Raw genomic sequence first — 9,063 nt, forward strand, 5'->3', positions numbered from 1 at the left:
CTGTGGCGACTCGGGTGAGTTTTCTAAAAGTTTGTATTCATCCTCCAATCTCATAGTCAGGAGGTGGAGGGGGGCCTGTTGGGCCCAGTGATGTAAGCTTCTTTGTCATGGAATTGGATTTGGGCTCCCAGTTTGGAAAGGGGGTCTCTTCCCAATAGAGGTATGGACAGTTCGGTACATGTAAGAAAGAATGAGTCATTTTGCCAGTGGCTAGATGTACCTTATGTTCGGTGGTCCATTGATATAGTTTTCCACCCGTGGTCCCTTGTACCCATGAGATCTTGCTGATCATGGGACCTCCTGATTTTATCAATATTGAATGTTGGGCTCCGGTATCGACCAAAAAGATCACGGGCTGCTCCTCGATCTTAAGGGTTATCCAGGGCTTGGGGTGGGGGGGATTCCTGGTCCTGACTGTTCTAATCTTCTAAGGAGAAGAACTGAATGGGTCATTTCTTCTGGTCTCTCGGTCTCTTTGGGCAATCCTTGACCCAATGGCCTTTTCCTTACAGTAGGCTCATTGGTCCCGCTCTACCCTAGGCCGTCTCCTGTCTCCCAGGTTCCTATCCTGTCTCCCTGTCTCTGGTCTAGCCTGCACTACAGTGGCCAAGATTCTGCTTAGTTCCTTAGATCATTTTGTATCCCGTTTCTCCTCTTTCTCATCTTGTTCTTTGCGGAAACTTTCCTCCCTTTCTTCCTATAGTTTCCTAAGTCTCTCCTCTTTCTCTTCTGATGTTTCCCTCTTATTGAAAATTTTTTCTGCTTCCTTCATTAAATCTTGGAGCATATAATCCTGCAACCCTTCCAGACATTGTAACTTGGTCCTAATGTCCAGGGCTGACTGCCCTATGAATGCCATTATTACCTCACCTCTGCAATCTTAGCTAGAGGGGTCAAAAGGAGTGTATGTGCAGTATGCCTCCATTAACCTCTCGAGGAAGCCAGCCAGGGTCTCTTCTGCTCCCTGTGTAACTGCTCTTACCTTGACCAAACTGGTTGGGCGCTTGCCAGCACCTTTGAGACCTGCAAGGAGGATCTGGCGATAAAGATGGAGCTTCTCCCTACCAGCAGGTGTGTTATAGCCCCAGTTAGTCTATTCAGTGGAAAAGCTGCATCAATTTCATTGGGAAGCTGCATAGGTGCTCCTGGCACATTTTTACACACTTCAAGGACGACTCTCTGCCTCTCCTCCGTAGTGAGGAGTGTCTGTAGAAGTTGCTGACAATCATCCTAAGTGGGTTGATGGGTTAGTAAGATAGACTCTATTAGCCCAGTAAGGGCTTGGGGGTCCTTAGAAAAAGGAGGATTGTGGGTTTTCCAATTGTAGAGGTCTGATGTGGAGAATGGCCAATATTGCACTTGGCCACCCACCAATCGAAGGGGAAAAAGCTGGGATGACCCGGGGCCTTCCCCAGTTTCATCCATCTGCTCCCTTTGGAACTGGTGGTGTGTGGCCATGGGGGATGGCTGCGACAGCCCTGTGCCCGCTGACTGGTGGTGTTGGGGAAAACCTGATCTCCCATTTGATTTCTTGATTGTGGGGGTGCTGGTGCAACTGGGACTGGGGCCTGCAGAATTGGATAAGGGGGAGGAGGATCAAAAGTGAGAAGGTCAGCCTGTTTGTCTGCTGGGATGACTGGGGGTCTCTTCTGGGTGTTCTTGGCTTCCTCAAAGGGATATAGGGAAGATTTCATAGGAGGAGCCAACGGGAAAGAAATGGTGATAAGAGAAGTATGGGGAGGTCGGGGTGCTAGGCGTGGTTGATCTCTCAGGGAAACAAAAGGCTGCACCTATGGGAGGATCCTGGGCTAGGCTCTCCCAGGTGACTATGTAAGGAACTTGATCAAGGTGTCCATGGGGTCCATTATTGAACACACGTTCCTTAATCTGCAAGATAGTATCATGGTTAAAAGTCCCATTCCGGGGCCAGCCCACATTAAATGTGGGCCATTCGGAGGTGCATGATTTCTTTCCAGTGATCTAAGGTGAGTCTTAAGCAGGTAGTCTCTTGTTGATCCATACTTGGATGTGGTTCTAACACAATGTACACAAAGAGACAAACAGAGAGACAGACAGTCAGGCTTATTACCAAGAGCTGCACCACAACAGATCAGCGTAAAACTGAAAGTACAAATTCAGACAGGTATGGGAACCTAAATCTGCCACTCTCAGGGACGAGGGCTGCCTGTTTACCCTCAGCCACCCAGACCACCCTTGGAGCATCCTCCAGGGCCAGAGTCAGAGGGGTATTGACTCGTCAGCCTGCCTTGTGAGTTGGTACAGAGCCTGTACAGGTACCAATAACATAAAAAGAAAAAAAACATATAACAAATCCAAAAAGTGCCGGCCAGACTTACCTCCTTCTGGTCCTGGAAATGAGTCTGGGGCCTTCCCAATCCCGGACAAACACCCAAATGTTAGACCCTAAGTTTGGGGTCTAATTATTCAGGTGGGCTAGCTCCTCAACTCAATTACCAGTCTACTGTACCGTATGCGAGCTGGGCAAGGTCCTAGAAATTGAAAGAACACAAAAGAGACCTGGGTCATTCAAAAGGAGATCAGCTGAATATCGTTTATTCAACTTTGGGGAAATCCTTATATACCTAGCTGCTGCACAAGGAATTCCTCCCAGGCAGGTGGGAAATTGCCATACCTAAGATGGAGTAAAGAATGCCCTACAGCTAATCACCAGGCAGGATAGAGGGAGCACAAAAACAAAAAGAATGTTTTAGCTGGCTGACCAGAAACTGTCCTCAAGTAACCCCAGGAGGAGGGGTAGACCCAGGCCCTACAGTCCCCTTTTATATAAATTATATGACTAGGCCTGTCTTAGGTGGCATTGGACGTTAGGCAATACTCCTTACCCGTCATGGGAAAGCGTTCAGGACAAAACACATTTCCTGCCTTAGGTTGGGGCAACCCCCCAAAAACCTTTCCCATTATTGGCTCACTAGACACCCATCACCAAGTTCCCCAAGATTCATGCTGAAAGATTCTCCGACACAATAGCTAAGAGGACTCACCACATGGCAGCATTGACCTGAGCTTGCCTTTGGCTCTGGCACCATGAAACCATGAAGATGATGCTCCAGCACATGTAAGCACTCCTTAAGGAGTGCTGTGCCTGCTCAATCCTGAGTCTGCCCAAATTGGAGCCCTTTAAGTCAGGTCTCAGCACTTGTGGGAGGAACCCTAGTATAGTAAACTAGAATAATCTCATGAGCCAATTTGTAAATTGTGCACTCCAGGGTCCATGAATAACAGCAATAAGCCTTTTACTGTAACCTAGCAGAGGCCTTTAACCACAACCAATTACAAAATTAACTACAATATTCATTTGTAAATTTAGCTCAATTTGAATGGCCAAGGCATTTGCAACCTGCCCTGAGAAGGTATCCATTGTGCTAGCAGAAGCAACTAACTGAGTAATGAAAAATCCAGCTGCTCTAACCCCTCTGGCAGCCACAACAATGGCTGTCATTATCATGGGATGGGTTGATAGGTAGACGAATAATCCTTAGCACTTGGACCACCACAGCCAGCTCCTCAGGAATCCAGCAACTCTTCAGTTGACAAGCCAATGTCTATTTGATCTCTTGGCTCTGTCATGTCTTCAGGCTTCTGGACAGAAAAATCCACAGCACGCACCAGACACTCAGGTACCCATATTGGACTGTCAGCATTCTGTGGGAAAACACAAACAGCCCCTCTTCCCCACACCAGTACAGGATCTGGACCATACAAGGTGCCATCTTCTAGATTCTTCCATTTGACATGAGGCATCCCAGAAAACACTGGCCACCAATGCCGGTCAGCAGCAGTACAAAATTGAACATAAACAGTCAAAAAATTTAAAATGTATAAAATAAAAGATAAATGGTCTCTGGGTATGGAACCATATTCCCCCTTTTTTGCTTTATACAAATACACTTTGAGCATATGAGACGCTCGCTCCTCTATAGCTTTCCTTGAGGATTATAAGATTCTCGACTAACTATACAAATTTGGCAAGTAAGCTGAGCAGCCAATGCATTCCCCTCACTCAAGGGACCAGGGAGGTCAGTATGAGTCAGCAAATGCCCTACAAAAATGGGAACAGATCGGGCCCAAAGCAAAGTTTGAATGGCCAATAACTGCATCTGAACTTGAGATACAGAGGCAATATAAGCTGCAGTTTCCAAAGGTGCAAGAATTTTGCTTATATATTGGCTGTCAGTAAAAAGGTTAAATGGGATATCAGCATATTTCTCTAAGGCCATTTGTACAGCGACCAATCCACCCACCTGAGCAGATTTAGTATTAACAGGCTGAATATCAAAATCAGGAGGGGAGGCTACCACAGTTCTCCCAGTGGAAAACTCATCAGTAAGCACATTACATGCCCCTGCCAGAGGCTGCAAAGAAATAACTTTAGGGAAGCAAACTGGATGATTTTTGAAAAAGATGACCAACTCATCAGAAGGATAATGGCTATCAAACCTGCAGGGATTAGTGCATAAAAACAAGGTTCAATGTTCAGCAAAATTTAGCAGCCAAGTTATTTCTGCCTGGGTATAAGGTGTAATAACTTTATCAGGTAACATTCCAAAGGTTTGCAAACCAAGATTATACCCTTTATGAATAACACGTAGCACAGTTGATGGGTATGAGATAACAATTTTTACAGGTGACACATGTTTATGTACCCATAGGATGGGTCCTTGCTGCCAAAAAACTCCAGTAGGACTATACTGAGAGGGAAAAATTACCAACAGCAGCAGCTGACTATAGTCAATATAATGAATATGAGCAGAGGCAAGTGTTATAGTTAATTGTCACTTTAAGAGACAAGCCACGCCCACTCCCAGTGATTCCCTGCCCTTCTCTTGCCATCTTGATTCTCATTGTTCCCTTTTGGTCCGCGCTCTCTCTCCCGCACCCTTCTCTGTCTCTCTCCTTTCTCTTCTCCTTCTCCCCCCTCCTCTAAGTAATAAATATCCAATTCTATTCTGTACGATATATCTGCCCATGTGCCTTCTACCCACCACCTGCTCACAACCCCAGGCTCACTGGGACCAACCCGCCCGGCATGTGTCTCCGTGCCTGGGACCAGCCACCACTCTGGGGATCAGCAGGGGGATTGGTAGGGGGATCGGCAGCCATCTCTGCCTGGGACTAGCTGCTCTGCGGGTCCACTGCCTACTGCCGCTGGGGATCTTGCAGCATTTTTAACAGCAAGCTTTTCTTCAATTAAAGTAATATATTACCTTGCCTGAGCTGTCAACTCTCGAAAGGAGGTTGGATTTGGATTCCCCTGTAAAATGAATTCCTAGACTGGGCCAGACCCAATTGAAGTCTCCAAGCAATTTTTGAAAATCATTCAAAGTTTGTAGTTTATCTAAGCAAAGAGTAACTTTCTGTGGTTTTATTCCTGTTGCAACAGCTGGTGCCTCAAGTATTGATATGAAAACTGTTGCTGTACCTTTTCAGAAGCAATCATCAACCCAGCATGTGCTACGCATTCTTACAAGTCAACAAAAGCCTCAAGGACTATATGTGGGTCATGTCCAGCTAATAGGATGTCATCCATATAATGAATGAGAATATTTATACCTTATTGGGGCAATAACCCGGACCACAAACATTTGGCAGATGACAAGACTATTGGCCATGCCCTGGGGTAATGTTACCCATTGGTAGCGTCTATGCAGTTCTTTGAAATTTATAGATGGTACACTGAAAGCAAATTTATCAGAGTCTTTTGGATGCAAAGGAATGGTGAAAAAAACAATTCTTCAAGTCAATAACTAAAAGATGGTATCCTGCAGGAATACCCACAGGCTGAGGCAACCCAGGTTTAGTTGTCCCTATAATTTCCATACAATCATTTACTGCTCTAAGATCTTGCAGCAACCTCCATTTACTAGACTTTTTCTTAATAACAAAGGTAGGAATATTCCAGAGAGAAGTGGATGGCACAATGTATCCTGCCTCTAGCTGTTCCAGGAACTCACTGTACAGACCAGACTGGCCTTGAACTCACAGAGACCCTCCAGTCTCTGCCTTCAGTTTCTGGGATTAAAGGCACGTACCACCACACGTGGCCTTTTCCCTGGGCTAATTAAGCATATCTTTACCCGCAGGGCAATTCCTTTTGATGTGCCACACCTGGCTTTTTCCCTGGGCTGATAAGCATACCTTTAACCTAGCTCCACCTTGACTCTCCCTAAGAGCAGAATCAATTACGTGACCCATCATGTGAGTGTCATCAATGTCTCTTCATAACCAGATAAAGTCATTTAAATTCCCATTTTTGTGGGGACATATAGCCTTTTGACAGTATTTGTTCACATTTTCATAGACCAGTCACTTTATGACTGGCATAGCTGAGTCCACATCCCCAAAAATGCGACTTCCCATCTGGTCAACAAACTCAGAATAAGGTTCTGAAGGTCCTTGAAGGACCTTAGACAGTTGTTCTCCTGCTTCTTATTAGGTAAAGTTTCCCATGCTTTACCATAGCCAAGCATAAACAGCAGGACTGTAAGTGATCTATGCTGCTAAACTAGCATACTGTCCTACACCAGTTAACATGGCAAGATTACGCTGGGGGAAACCCACAGTGGCATTACTCAATGCAGCATTTTTGCAATTTTCCTGCATTTCACCTTTCTGTAACAAATAATCTCCCCTCAAAAGACAAGCCCTGCAAAGCTGCATCCAATCACTGGTTAAGGTTGAATTCCGCAAAGGATTCCATTAACACCACAGTGAAGGGGGCTTGAGTTCTTTAGGCTGTAACTGCTTCTTTTAGTTGCTTAATGTCCTAAAAGGCCAGGGGATTATGTTACCTGATCCTCTGTCCTTGCAGATCAATAATTTAATCTGTGCTGCTAAGCCCAGGCACCTTTCTGGGCCAGCCAACATGCCAAGGACTCTCTGGGGGGAAACCCCGCTATCGCATTAGCACAATTCTCTTGCATTTTACCTCTCCACAACAATCTAGTCCCAAAAGTAAAGCCCTGCAAAGCTGCCTTCCTTCTTTTAACTTCTTTTTTATCAATGTAATCTCCTTTTTTAAAGTTTTTTTATATCCCTTTTATGACTTTTAACTTCCAGTTCCTCAAAACTCTTAGACTTCACAGATTTTTCAACCTGAATCTCCTCAAAGGTTTCAGCCAAATTCTCTAATTGCTCTTTTACTTTTACTTGCTCCCAATCAGAAATATTAAAGCCCCCTGCATGTAGAAACCAGGGACTAAACTCTCAAAAAATTAGGCTTAAAACTACCTATTATTCCTTTTGGTCTCTGGTCCATTTAAGGGGCAAGCCACGCCCACTCCCAGCAACTTCTGACCTCTCATCACCATCTTTGCCTCTTTCTTTTCTCTCTCTTGGTGTATATACATGTGTTTCTGTCTTTCTCTTTCTTTTTCTCTGTTTCTGTCTTTCTTTCTCTCCCTCTCCTTCCCCCTCTCCCTTTCTCTCTTTGCCCCCTCCCCTCTTCCTCCATAACCTTCTGAATAAATATTTCAACCTCATTCTACATGTCCATGTCTCTGTCTCTTGCCTGCCTGCCATGTGCCTGCCTACCCACAGCCAGCCGCTCTCCCAGGATGCATTCCCGCTGCTCTGTGAGATCGCCACCGGTTCACATGGCCCCTGGGGATCTTGCAGGGACCCACAGCTGTCTCTGATGGACTAGCAGCTGCTCTGTGAGCCTGCCGGGGTCACACCAGCATTTTTAAGGAATTTTACTAGCTTACTCAAAAGAAAACTGTCTTAAAGAACTCTTGTGTTGTCTACTTATAATACCGGTGCCTTCCTTGCCTTGCTTCTCTAAACAACTAACAATTGGCCTTTTTTAATCAAGTGGCCCATCATTACTGAATTACTAGCACACATTTTCAATTCACCCTCACTAATCAATTTCTTACCTACTGGCCAGCCTTCAGAGGGCGGTATCTTCTGGGGCCTCTACTTCCCCATCGCTGATGGGCCTCCAACTGTAATTCCTGATCATCCCAGCCAGGCCTCCAATTGTAACACCGGATTCTGTGTTACCCTCTTGGTACAGTTCATGTGCCATGGCCACAGTACCATTTGCAAGCTGGGCAAGGACCTGGAGATTGAAAGAACACAAAAGAGACCTGAGTCATTCAAAAGGAGATCAACCAAATGCCATTTATTCAACTTTGGGAAAATCCTTATATACCTAGCTGCTGCACAAGAAATTCCCCCAAAGCAGGTGGGAAATTGCCGCACCTAAGATGGAGTAAACAATGCCCTACAGCTAATCACCAGGTAGGATAGAAGGAGCACAAAAACAGAAAGAATGTTGTAGCTGGCTGACCAGAAACTGTCCTCAGGTAACCCCAGGAGCAGGGATAGACCCAGGCCCTACAGCCCTACGTGTGTGTGTGTGTGTGTGTGTGTGTGTGTGTGTGTGGTGTGTGTTGTATGGCCATGCATGGCACACCAAAGGTGTGGAGGCCAACTTGTAGAATTGGATTTTCTCCTTCCACCATGTGGGTTCCAGGATCAAACTCGGGTCACCAAGTTTGGAGATGGAGACATCTTGATGACTTTTAAAAATTACTTATCTGTTTATGATTATTGTGTATGTGTATATATGATGTGGATACGAGTGCACATGTGCCATGATGAATGTGTGTGAGGTCAGAGGAAAACTCTGTGGACTCAGTTCGCACTTTCCACATTTGCATGGGCCCTGGGAAATTGAACTGAAGTCGCCAGGATTGCTCAGTAAATGCCTTCACCCACTGAGCCATCTTGTAGACACCACCTCAAATTTCTGATTATTTTCCCTCCACCTCCTGAGTTACAGGCCAGAAGCTGACAGAAATGGTTTATTCAGTGATGAGATTTGAATCCAGAACATCAAACATACTAGGTAAGCGTTCTACAAACTAGGATGCATCTCCAGCCATCTATGTTCTTCTTTTATTTGTTTGTTTGTTTTGAGACAGGGTCTCACTACATAGATTTGGCTTGTAGTGACTTGCTATGTAGACCAGACTGGCCTTGGCTTCAAAGACATCTGACTCTGCTTCACAAAGGCAT

Source organism: Myodes glareolus, chromosome 2, assembly GCF_982192425.1.
Source record: "Myodes glareolus chromosome 2, mMyoGla1.1, whole genome shotgun sequence".
In the NCBI taxonomy this organism is placed as follows: Eukaryota; Metazoa; Chordata; class Mammalia; order Rodentia; family Cricetidae; genus Myodes; species Myodes glareolus.